The sequence below is a fragment of the Coturnix japonica genome, chromosome 12 (genome assembly GCF_001577835.2).
Source record: "Coturnix japonica isolate 7356 chromosome 12, Coturnix japonica 2.1, whole genome shotgun sequence".
Classification (NCBI taxonomy): Eukaryota; Metazoa; Chordata; class Aves; order Galliformes; family Phasianidae; genus Coturnix; species Coturnix japonica.
Window position 1 is genome coordinate 9,648,271 of NC_029527.1, and position 12,713 is coordinate 9,660,983.

The window sequence follows — 12,713 nt, forward strand, 5'->3', positions numbered from 1 at the left end:
ACGGAGCGCTGCAATCAAAGGCACTGCTCGAAGGGAGCTGACAGTCGGCTGCGAGCTGGTTTACCCGGGGACTGCTTAAATAGAGTTCACATCCTGCCCAGCTCTCCCTCGTGTGACCGTGTTTTGCACCCTTTCTGATGATACCACAGCTTATCTCATTGTGCCTTTATCTGAATAATCAGCTCAAGCGCTTCTAATTCCCTCAGAGGGATTGCTGTAGCTCTGCAAAGCTTTCTAAGATGTGGCATGAGGTGCATCGTACAGCTTCGTGCTGTGATCTGCCCCCCCCCAGCACCCTGCTCATGGCCAGGATCATGCGTAAGTGGATTTTCCAGACATTTCAGGCAGCACTGGTGTTGATTTAGCCCTGGCTCAGGTAACCACAGGCACCCTTAGCAGGAGGATTGCACCTCGAAGGTTGTGCTGGGGGCACCTCCACTGGAACTGCTACCACTCCTTGCAGCAAGGTGCCAATGAGCTTCTTTCTCTCTGTAGCAGCTGCTTTTCGACACAGCAGCTGATCCAGCAGGTATCCGTGATAGGGGATAATGGATGCTCTATCTTCTACCTTATGCACCTTTTTTTCCCTTTTTCCAATGAGGTATCAACTTCACTGCTAACACACATGGGTAAGAGGATGAGGAAAGCGACTTTGTGAGGATTCTCCTTTTGTTTCTATGCAATGAAAGAGGTCCTATTTCTTGCAGTGGTCTATGTGAGATGGCCAGACTTTTAACATGTCATAATTATTTTCTGGATAACTAACTATCCATTAATATTTTCAAGCTTAATTCCATGCTAATGCCTGCTTTTGGCAAAGGTCTCTTTCTGCTGTCCTGTTTTGCAAAGATGGACTAAGCCACTGAAGAAAACTGCTTTTGCTGAAGTCAGGGAAGCACATTTACTAAGCAGGCCAGGGAAGCAATTTGGTAACTTCAGTAATTAGTCACTCGTTTCTGCTGAATGAATGCTGCTTTATGCGGCACAGAAATGGGAAGTAACCTTCAGGAATCCTCACAGCGCTTACACCTAACTTACACATTGCAATAGGAAGGGGAATGCATAATTTATAGACTGGTATTATGCTGATATTACTTAGTAAATTTTGAATTAATGTATGTAAATGTAATCTAAGGAAAAGGATGTATGCCTTCTTTCCTTTCTTCTTCCCTTTTCCTTCCTCCCTTCTCTGCCTCCATGGTGAAAAGCAGTGGTGGCATCAGACCAGGGTCTGCTGCAGTTACTACTCCTCCCTGTCAGTTTCTTAAATGCTCTAGCTCTGTTTTTTCTTTCTGCCTCCATCCGTCTCCAAGTCTGCATCATATAAATTCCTTACTCTTCTGCAGCACAAGGAATACTAGCTCCTCAGCCCGTGTTATTTTCTCCTATGTCTCCATTTCCCCACTATCCATCATGTTTAGAGTGCCAATGAGTGCTCTACTCTGTCTATATAATTAGACTAGTTGGCTCAAGTAATTACTTTTTCCTTCCTTCAGTTCGTTTTTTTCTTAATTTTAGTCCCTTCCAAGGAAGATTTCAAAGCAAAGAGTGTGGCTTTTAACTCCCTACTGCTCACTGAATGGGAGGTCACTGGCTGCTCAAGTCTGTGAAACCTGAGTTTGCTCAAAACTCAGCTGTCAACTCTATCATACACTCTCTCTCTCTTATCCATGTTAAGTGAAACTTCATGTGATATACCTGCAAGTGCCTTCCTGCCTGACACACTGTGTATCTGCTGCTGGGAAGGGACTGTGCCACCCATCACTCTCACCTCCTCTCTGTAGCAAAATTGTGGCTGTTAGAGGTAAAACATCCCTTTACTCCATGAGCAAGGAAAGGAAGAGTCCCATTGGCTGAGTCAATGTATGTGAAGAAACCCACTACGGTGACTAGGGAAATTCCTGCTTGCCTCTTGAAGGATTTCCTTTTCCACCTAACCATTTGTTTAATTACAGCTATTGCAAAGACAGTTAATAGCTGATGAACATGCCAGTGTATTTTAATTGAATATATCGAGTGCACTGAACAAAACCACAGCTCTTGACCTTTCCTTTGAGTGAAATGTAAGGACAATTTCTTCTGCATTGAGAGCCCAGGGAAGGCATGGAGGGGACAACACATTACTACTAATGGTAGTCACCCATGTAAATCCCTCTCCTATCAGCATGGTAATAGGCTGCTTAGCATCCAATTATTTTCATTTTGTACAGTTGTTCATGTTACAGGGGAAATAAAGTGGGAGCAACACTCTGGCCAAAGCACAGTGCTCAAAGGCTACACTTCCTCCTCCAGCCCCTCCAAATGTGGTCATCAGACACTCACACTTTGTCACCATCTTGAGAGACTGGAATGATTTAATGGCAGTGGCTCCAGTTTGCCACTGCGGTGGGACAGATCTGTGAACCAACCAACCCCTCCTGCCCTCTAGTACCACGACAGGACAGAGTGAGAATTATTCCTGGTGCTGGGAATTGTCAGCCCTTTCACTGTGCAGGTGCAAGTGCTGCAGGGGTGTGAAACCAGCACCCCCCTCAAAAAACAGCATGCACTTACTTAAGACCTTGCTCAAGTTTACTGAAGTCTTTATTGATTTCTGAGGAGCAAGAGCTTGTGATTAAAGTTTGCTCATGCTTAGGCTCTTTCCTGAATTGGTGCTTGGGTCCTTAACCCAGCAGAATTCTCATTGCCTTGTGCAGGAGCACGGGCTGGCTGAGCCCTCAGGGAATGGCTATGTATATAATTTGCAGCAGCACCATGCTCCTCAAACACATGACAATTTCAGAGCAATTTTGTAACATTACAACTGCATTACTGGTGTGTCTTAACTGGCCATAAATACAAAACTGGACTTTTAGCTATTGTGGTTTGATATTCCAAGTTAGGCAGGAACATTCAGTCCTGGCTTGCAATCCATTTTGTCATGTAAAATAAATTTTGCAGGTTAGATAAGTCAAGAGCTTACTCTCACAAAATATCAGCTCGTGTCTGAGAGCTGCGGGTAGGCTGCATCGAATATTCAAGTACAGGGAGGAAAGGGAAAGCTCTTCTTAAGGCTCATTAGAGATGGCAAAAAGATACAAAAAGACCACCACCATTTTACACTTGTAAAAATAGCCCTAGTAGATTCATATTTTTAATCTTCAGTACAAAAGCTCCGTAACTACAGCAAGGCATTAGTTTCTGATGACTTGCTACCTTTTCTTCTATAGCCTCTGGCATTGAAGCTTTCAGTGAAAAGACACTTTAGAGCTAGTTCAGGCAGTTCATTTTCTGTCAATCATCTCTCAGGCTGTAAGTATAAAGGCAGTAACATGACAAGATTTCTATTTTAATATCTTTACTCTTGATAAGATAATCCTAGAGGAATGGCAGTGATCAAATATTTACAGGCAGTGCTCACTGGCACAGTCTATTGTAAAATTAAATACACAAAATTATGTGGGGATAATGTTAATGTTGTGATATGAGGACAAAAGGCAGAATACCTGAATTGAAGGTTGACTGTTCTTAATAAATCCTCCTCTGCAGTGGGGATCAGCGCTGCCAGAGTGGAGAAAGGAGGAACTGCTTCCATTTTGTGATTCGTGACTTTCTGCTGCTTTTCAATGGCTTGTTTGCCATTTCAACATATTTAATTATGTAAGAAGCTTGAGTTTAAAGCATGCTTTTATGTGTGTGCACTGTGTGTATCTATCTCCCATAGTGTGACTAAAAGTGACACTGGTGAGGACCCCTAGGGCCCTGTATGGACCACCCACTCAGAGTACAGACAGTAGGCCATATCCCCAAGAAGAGCCGAGGCCAGGACAGGTCTACCCTTCAAACACCTAACATCCCCCAGAGGTTGGAGTCACAGAATCACGGAGGTCTTAACAACTCTAACCTTTTCCCCTCCAATCATCATCCTATCCCCAACAATTCATGTCACTCGTTAATGATATTATTTCCATATTTCTTGAACACCTCCAGTGACAGTAACTCCACCACCTCACAGGACAGCCTGTCCCAGTGCCTCACCACCCCATTCTGAGGAATTTTACTTGTAATATTTAAGACAAAGCTCTCTTGGTGCAACTTAACTTAGGGCCGTTACCTTATATCTGGTGGTTCTGAAGCTGCTCAGTATCTTTTCAGGACTGAGTAGTAGTAGTGAAAAGTGAAGGTCTTCAAGCACATCATGCAGGAGTAACATATTGAGAAGGTGGCAGCAGGTCAGCGCATGTCCTGCAGCAAGACTCCCAACCTTGGAGCCAAAAGGAGCTCATCAGTAGGGCAAACAGCAGCCCTACTTGATGCACGGCCACTTACTTGAAATGAAAGTCTCATTTTCCTGGAGCTGCCTTCCAAAAAAAGTGGGGTGGGGAGGAACAAGCACAGAGAACAGCGGAGGGTGCTGGAAGGAACAGTGGATGAAATCTTCTTCCTGAAGCGCAAAGCTAGAAAGGCTCTTGTCCTGATAAACTTTTTTCCCCCCCATGAAAAAAAATTGCATTTTCCAGCCAGCTCTATTCATGAGTGTGCAGAGCTCTGTTAATGGGCTGTGCCAGGCTGTGGTCACCCTACAGAGCTATTGGCAGGCGAGGTGGCAAGCTGGACAGGACTACAAGGGAACTCTGCATGATATTTTTTGATGAGCTGATTATTCAGGAATTTCACAGCAGCTGAAATACATCACTCTGCTCTGAAACTCACAGCTGTGCCAACACTCAGGAGAGCTCACATGAGCAGCAGCATTTCCTTCTTCCCAGTGCTGCTGGCCTGTATGTTCAGAATAGATGCAGGAGCGGGACAAGGCTTTTCAGCAGCCATCGACCACAGTGACAGCTAGAGATGGGGAGTGGAGAGGGAACAGAGAAGTAGCCACCTATGTTGCACAAAGAACCATAATTGTGATCTAGATGAGCATTCTTGGAAAACCAGGAGTGGATGTGCAGAAAAAAGTTACCTGTAACCTTGCATAGAACAACACAGACCCAGGCCAAAGCCTTCAGAGCTGATTCCTAATGTTTTTGCCCAGCCCTAAAAATCTTTGTGTAAACAGATGGTGCCAGGTGGCATCCAGATGGGACTGTACGCCAGGACTGCCTGGTGTGGCAGGGCCAAGTCCATGGACCAACAGTGTCCCCAATGGATCGGTGCTCTCAGACAGGCTGCTATGCACACTCCCAGTAAGCTGGCCATGCTCCTGCTTATGGGACTAATGGTGCAAGAGACAGCTTTTCTGCAATTTCTGTTTCAAAGCAAGCAGGGATAAGAGGGCAGCTGGAGCCACGTCTTTCTCCCAGCCTGCTCCTACAAAGTCAATGAAGAGCAACGCAGCTGAAACACTGCTATTCTGCTAATGAAAACAGAGGCATGCAGGCATAGTCACTGGATCCCCTTGGAGGAACTGCTCACTTCAACAAAGTAAACTTTTACTAATGGAAAAAGCTTAGGAAATTTGCCTGTGTATAAAGTCAGGAACACGGTCCCAAGCCATTAACAGCAAGCACAATCAGCTCTGCCCTGTGTTAGGAAGCCACAGCACAGTGTCCACCTAAGCCCTTCACTGCAAGCTGCTCTTCACCTTTCTGATTTTTCCTGTTTTCGTACTGGAAGAGCTCAGTAACTTTCAGCATCACCCAGTTAAAGGCAAGCCCTAGGCATGCTGGACACGACCCAAGTCCCAGCATAAGTACAAATGAACGAGGCTGGAAACAAAATGTTTGGGTTACAAAGACCAACAGCACCTTCAGCAAAGGGTCTCGCACTTCAAGCAAGTGCTTGAAGAAAAGTAAGTTTATAGGAAAGATATGAATGACCCAGACTCCATCCTTAAAGCTCAGGTGCTAAAAAAGGGCAAGGGAATGACTCTACATACTGCTGGAGGATGTCATGTACTTCATGATCTGCCTTTTCTAATCTCTTCTTATCTCTCACTACAATCCTTTCTCCTGTCTCTCATCTATTGCAAATTCCCTTCTAAAGCTGCAGCTCAGCACATAAATATTTTCATGCTGCATAAATAGGTTGTTTTGTGCATAATGTCACAGGAGGCTTTAAAAAAAAACAACAACACAGGACCTTTAGTGCTATGATCACGGCCTCCTTATTTACACAAATGAAATGTTCCATACAGCTCAGTACTCATCTGCTCAGCAGCCCCCATGCAAAACAGTTGGCACAGCGCCTGCTCATCACAGGCTACGGCATTAATATCGAATATTCCATACCTAATAGGAAGCCACTAAGGTTTGGAAATACTTTGCAAACATAATGGATGCTCGGGTTTTCCATTTAGCATTTTTCCACTTAGAGAAACCTTTGTTTTCTATCTTCGCAAAATCACAGATACTCCAAATACAGAAGGGCTACCATTCACATTGGCCCTTTTGCCAGCCTGTCTGCTCAGTTTTTCTTCTCTGTCACCTCTTCCACCCTGACCTCATTTCCTGTTTAGTCAGTCCTTGTTCAGGGTCCAAAGGGTGAAGAAACCATCAAAATGGCCTTTTCATGTACTCTGCCTGGAATAAATCACATTACAATAGCTACAGCTTTTCAAAGGGCTCATGAAAGATACGGGTTGCCACATCACATCATGGTAAATCTTTGAAATCAAACCTGCTTTTCAGAAACAATGTTTTTAAGCAAAATCTGGAATTAAAATAGGCGATTTTCCTCTAGTGTTTCTACTTACGTTTGATCAGCAGAGATACTTCAAACCAATGGGCTGAATTCCTCTGTGCTGTATAGTGCAAAGAAACTCAGGGAAAAACAGTGCTGCGTACGTGTTCATCCATTGTGTATTTTCATATTGCTCAGATCAGAGTGTGATTCTACGGGACAGACTATTTTGGAACATGTGTAACAGTGAGCACACTGTGCTGTTAGGCAAAGCATTGCCTGACTCTGGCTTGGACTGACCCTAAAAACCCCCAGTGTTTAAGTAAAGCCCACACCACACGTCCCCCTTCTGCATGGCTCTTATTGAAGGACTCAGAACACACAAGGGATGCAGAAGCTTTGTCTGTAGCTTACCCCCAGCTCAATAGTAAGATGATGGGTGCTCTTTTCATGCACGTCTTGCAGACTCATTTCTTCCCCCATCTGTTGACTTCTTTTTTCTTCATTATGTGTTAGCAATCAACGACTAACCCATGGCACGTTCCTTTGCAGGGCTCTGAACACAGAATTTCTTGCCAAGGGAGCGTTCCACACGAGTGGCTTCTGCTCAGTCTGTTGCTGCAAGTGGGACTTTCATGCCAGTCTAACCCTAATGCGATGACTATCACATTAGCAGCTTTACATATTCATTGATTTGCAGAAGTGTTTTGTATAGCCTTAAGCTCCGAAACCTTTGTGACAATGCATTACAAACAACAGACAAAGGAAAGATCTTAAGAAGGGCTACAAATTCCTTGTTCTGCTATCTTATCTGGCAGAATAGCACCTCTCCAAGTTTATCTTGTCTAGCCTACAACAAAGCCTTGTTTTTTTTATGAAATGTCATACTGCTAAAGGATCTAATTTTTCTTTGATACAATACGTACAATAACTGAATCTCAAAAAGCACAACATGGAGTAAACACTATGTAATGTATCTAAACACAGCAGCTATGCAGTTATGCTAGCACTTTATTGCAGTTTAGACCAAGGGACAATTTGAAAAGATTTGCTGCCAAGTACACAATTCAGAACAATGTGACTTACTACTCAGAGCAGTACTTTGAACCAACGCTGTTGTCTTGGCTGAAATTCATCCTTGATGATATCCAGAAGTCCAATAAAATTTTTCATGGAAGAATCCCTTATTTGCATTCAGCTGCAACTCCAGGGCTGCTGAGAACTGCAGAATGAGGTCTTCCTTATGTCACAGGATGTTTTTCAGCCATGCTGTTACCTGAGAAATATCAAACACTCCGATTAAATATAATAGTATCTTTGATGCGTGTTAGTAAAACAAAATGTAAGGCTGTTTATCGCTAACAAGTTGGGTGCTCATTAGTGTGCTCCATCAGGAAACACTGACAGCAAAAGGCAAAAGGAAATGTTCGGTGTTAAGTCCACACGCAGCACATTTCAGCTCCTATTATAGCCTGCGTTATAGGAAGAGGAGAAAACTGTCTCATACAACTACTTTAGAAGAGCAAGAAAGGGAAGCGTTTGATTTATTATATACTATTTTCAATGAAGTTCACTTCCAAATAATACTAATGCCTTTCTCTCACATTGCGCTTTTCATTCCTAACTCACAAAACACTCCAAAAGAGGTCAGGAGCGTGTTACAAAAAACAAACACAAAGTGAAGCACCTCTCTGATGTCACTGAGCAACACAGCACAGTCCCCAGCTCTGTTGCCTGCTAGTCATAGGAACAAGGGATTAAAAAGGGCATCTTGTGTCATCAAATCCAGCTTCTTTCTCTTCAAATCAATTTTGCTATAATAATCTCATGCAAGACACTTTCTTTGGAGTGCCTGATCCCTTATATAAGCTCCTAAAATGCTCTTTCAAAGTCATCCATCCTGACCCTGTTGTGGGGCTCTCTAGGTAATGCCAAGGCATTACACATCAGCGATGAGGGATCATAACTCTGAGTTCAGTTATCTCTGACACTGGAGTACGAGCTGGGATCCTGTTCCCTGCCTGCTCCCAGAAAGAAACCCGTACTAGGTGCAGGTGGAAACAAAAATGCTGAGAGCCTGGCAACTGCAGCTGAGTAGAACAGTAAAAACCACACACTGTCCCTGTGCACAAAGTCATGTTATTGCAAGGCTAACTGAAGGCCTGCATTAGCCCAGGATGCTAACACAAATGGGGCACATAACTGTCCTTTTGTGTAGACTGATATCCTGGCAAACCACAGAGCCTCAAATACACTCAAGTCCAATGTATTTCCAATGTCCATCATACCTCTCTCTCCTTTATCTAATAGCCATTTACCAGAGGAATTATATTGTCTTCCCACCCTCACAGCCTCGGTACAGAAACACAAAGACAGCTCTTAAGCTTTGAGGTCACGTTCAGGTTGCTGGTTTGAGTGTCCTTGTTGTCTGTTCCTTTATGCAGCAGCTACAGCAATAGGATAACTTGATACAAACCCTTGCTAATAATTCAGCATGAAGCAGACTTCTTGCTTGGTATCTTCCATTTTGTGCCTTCACTTCAGACCATGCTTAGAGTTGGCTTTACTACTCAGGAAGCGGTATCAGCTTATTAAACACAAAGCTGTTTCCAAGCATTACACGGGGGCACGGCCCCTGAACTTCTTTCCTCAGGCTGCTTGCAAGGCTTGGATCCTTGCTGCTGTGAGGTTGCAACTCCCCAGCCACCCACTTCTTTGTTTGATTGTCTTGTCTCACTGAAACATATGCTTCCCCTTTTCCATGCCATTTCAAGCAACCATATCCATTGTATGCCCCTCTTGACTGACAGCTCGGTGGCAGCCTGTGAATTACTCAGCTCGTGTTTTATGAATTGGTTTCAAGGCGGGTCTGGCTGCTTAGTGAATGCATCTTTTTGCAGCTCTGAGGGGCAAGGGTTCAGCACCATTTTAGCATAAGTTTGGTTAGAAAAGTCCTAGACAACAGTTGGTATTGCCTTTAAATCTCAGAATTGACTTCTCTGTTTTCCTCACATACAGTGCAGCACAGACAAAACTTAATGGATCACACTAGAAAACACCTGGTGTTTGACAGACAGCTCAGGTAAGCATTTAGGCTTATGGATATGCAAGTTAAGAGAACGTCTGGCCCTCTGTCAGCTTCCTTTGCTAACAGTAATGCATTTGCAGCTCTTGCCTTCATGCAGCATAATCTTGCCTGTGTCTCTGGCCGTGACATTTCTGCTGTAGCTGTAATTGCAGGATCCAAGCAGTGCAGTATGGAATTCATTGTACTCTTTACAGCTGAATTAAATGGCCACCTACAGGGAAATGGAAGTCCAGAGAAAGAGATATAACTTTTAGCACAGTACCACTTACATCCTCAGAACAGAGCTCTGTTCAGGTGTGAGAATAACATTATGTTTATGGCGGCCTCCTGCAAGAGGAAGGCACTTCATTCATAACTACAACTAATTCTATTGCAGCTTTGTTTCCATAAGAGTAACAACATGCTTCAACTAGAATTATCAGCTTTGATGCTGAAGCTGCTGTGCATTAACACACCACATTGACTTGGGGAAAGCCTTTGCTCTGAGACTTCTAGGGCGGGTATTATTGCTATGCTCAGTCACTACATTTCTCCTTGCTGTTTACATCTTCCCTTCAAGAAATAACTTAACTCTTGTGCATAAACCTCCCTGCTACAGAAGTGGTGGCCATGGATGTTTTACACTTCCAAAATACCAGCAAGGGCCCTATTATGTTTGTCTGTGGAATTTTTGTTTGTCTGAGTTGATATTTAACCTTCCTTCCATTCCACTGAAATGATAAAAAACATAACTTTATATGTACTCACTAGAGAAAAAAAGAAAAGTTTAGGGTGAAAAAGCACAGACCCTATGATCCGATCCATCTTCTTTTTGCTATTTCCAACTACTTAAAGCATAATGTCATTCTAAAACGCACACTTGGAGTGTGGCATCCTGTTCTGACAGATTGTTATGATGTTTTCCAAGGTGACCTTCATAAAGAATGTTTCTTTTGAAGCTTATATTTCACTCTCAGGTCATAATAGTTTCACACAGACAAGCAAACTGTCAGCTCCTGCTTTCTAATTAATGGTTCTTGGAGGCTGCTGAGTGGGGGATATAATTAATAGCACTTAAGGCTGGAGTGCAGCAAAATCTATAGCTGATTACTAGGATGTGTGTTTACTTCAGGATTATATGCAAACAGTTCCTAAGTGCAGCTATGAACAGCTCTCAGTGACGCTCTTGGGGATGTCCCCAGGACCCGGCACACCTCAACGCTTACTCCAGTGTAAGCACTCCAAGAACTGCCGTGCATACGAAGCAAGGCTCCCACAGCCGATGGGCACTCACCTCCACTGATGCTGTTCCCCACAGCAGAATTCACAGCATGTTGTACTTTCAGTGGTTGCACTCTGAGGCACAATCATCATTCTGCGGTTTTATTAGTTCCAAGTGCCAGAAATAACGGCAGGGCTTTTCTTAGAGTAAAGCTGCCACAGAGAGGTTCTGCAAGCCATCTTGTCACACTTGCCTACATTTAAGGAAAGTGATGTGATTGCTCTGGTGCTCGCGGTTGCACATGCGGCATGAACGATCAAGACGTGCTGGAGCAAGACCAGATGCGAGTCAAATTGCCAGTTTAAATTCCCTCTGGTCAGCTGCTGCTAACGGTGGTAATTTCCCTGCTGAAGTCAATAGAATAGCATCTTTTCATGCATGCTGCTATCTTGGTACAGAAGAGGCAGTCAGAAGGCAGGATGAGTGCTCTCAAAGAACGAGATCATCTCTTTCACAGTGGGGTGAAAAAAATGAATAAAATTCATATTCTCTGACAAAGTTTAATAGACTGTATTCTCCAGAAACACTGCCAGACAGGGGATAAAGGGTAAAGCTGACATTAGAAATCCTACACCACTGTGCAGCCGGTATTATTTTTGAGAGATTTACAAATGAATTTTGCATGTTGGATGACAAATATTCAGATGATTAAGCAATTAAAAGCTGTGGGATATTTGCAGCCCAAAAAGCACTAAGCAATGGAATATCACTGCCAATCTCCTTTATGCAAAGGGACATTTTGACATCATACTTAAGACGGAACACTCTTCTAGCAGCATAGAAATACAACTGCAATTGCATATAAAATAGGAAGACTTTTACTGACACTTGTGCAGCCTGGTTCTTTCTTCAGGAGCCACACTACACACTGAACCTGCCTTTGAAGAGAAACTTCCTTCATATCCTATCTGAAGGTTGGTAACCCTTTTAATCTTTAGCCTTTTGGCTGTCATGTGTGCCATGATTTAAAATGCACAAAACAGACTATCAAAACAACCAGCTATAGATAGAAAAACGTTAAGGGTGCAACTGAAAACAGGCTTGCAAATTAAGATTCTGCATCAAATATTGCCCTTTGAGTGAGAACTCCTTCCTTGTGGCTCTACCTCAAAAGAAATACCAGTTAGCAAACACAACCAACACAACAGTAGAAACAGCACCCGAAGAGGCCAAATCTTGGTGCCATTAAGCAAGAGCATGACTACCAGAAGCAACGCCATTTTAAATTTCCTTTCCACAGAATGATTTTTCTTGTCCTTATTCAGAGTGACATTGAACTACAACTTGGATATCTTCAACAACATGGGTAACGATTCAGATATGGCTACACACCAAAGAGGGATCAGCACCAGCATATGTAGTACGAAAAGAATCAGGAGCTTCTTACCTTTTTCAAGTGTTTCTTACAAAAAAGAAAGCAATCTAAAAGTCCTTATTGATCAGATAATCTATAAATACAGATAAAAAAGTGTCCCTGTACCTAATCAAGCCACACAGGAGTCGTGATAGTTGGTGAAGGACTTGTGATAAATGTAAGGGCATCTTGGAAGGCTCTGAGGCACTGCTCAGTCTGTCCAGTCTAATCTAGCTGAGCTGGGATTCCTTGAACACAACACTTAAGTAGAAAAATAATGCATGAGGCCTTAAAAATTGCCATCTGCTGGCTCCAGAACACACACATTCAGCTCTTTCTGACTTTCCTGTGCTGTGTGAAAAAGCTCAAGCCAAACAGTGTCCAGGTAGACTTATAAATGGCAAAAT

General features: G+C 43.3%; 1 protein-coding gene and 1 long non-coding RNA gene across 14 annotated transcripts in view; one reads left to right on the top strand and one right to left on the bottom strand.

Annotated features, from left to right (window-relative positions):
- LOC107319941 overlaps nucleotides 1-12,713 on the top strand; it is a 204,153-nt gene that overhangs the window by 181,685 nt on the left and 9,755 nt on the right. For all 11 annotated transcript variants that reach the window (XR_004308758.1, XR_004308757.1, XR_004308761.1 and 8 more), the window contains one exon: nucleotides 9,622-9,685. This is a non-coding gene — a long non-coding RNA (uncharacterized LOC107319941). The remainder of the gene's footprint in view (nucleotides 1-9,621; nucleotides 9,686-12,713) is intronic.
- Nucleotides 6,765-12,713, bottom strand: part of FHIT (fragile histidine triad diadenosine triphosphatase) — a 504,434-nt gene continuing 498,485 nt past the window's right edge. For all 3 annotated transcript variants that reach the window (XM_015875326.2, XM_032447238.1, XM_015875327.2), the window contains one exon: nucleotides 6,765-7,879. The gene's annotated coding sequence lies outside the window, so the exon portion shown is untranslated. The remainder of the gene's footprint in view (nucleotides 7,880-12,713) is intronic.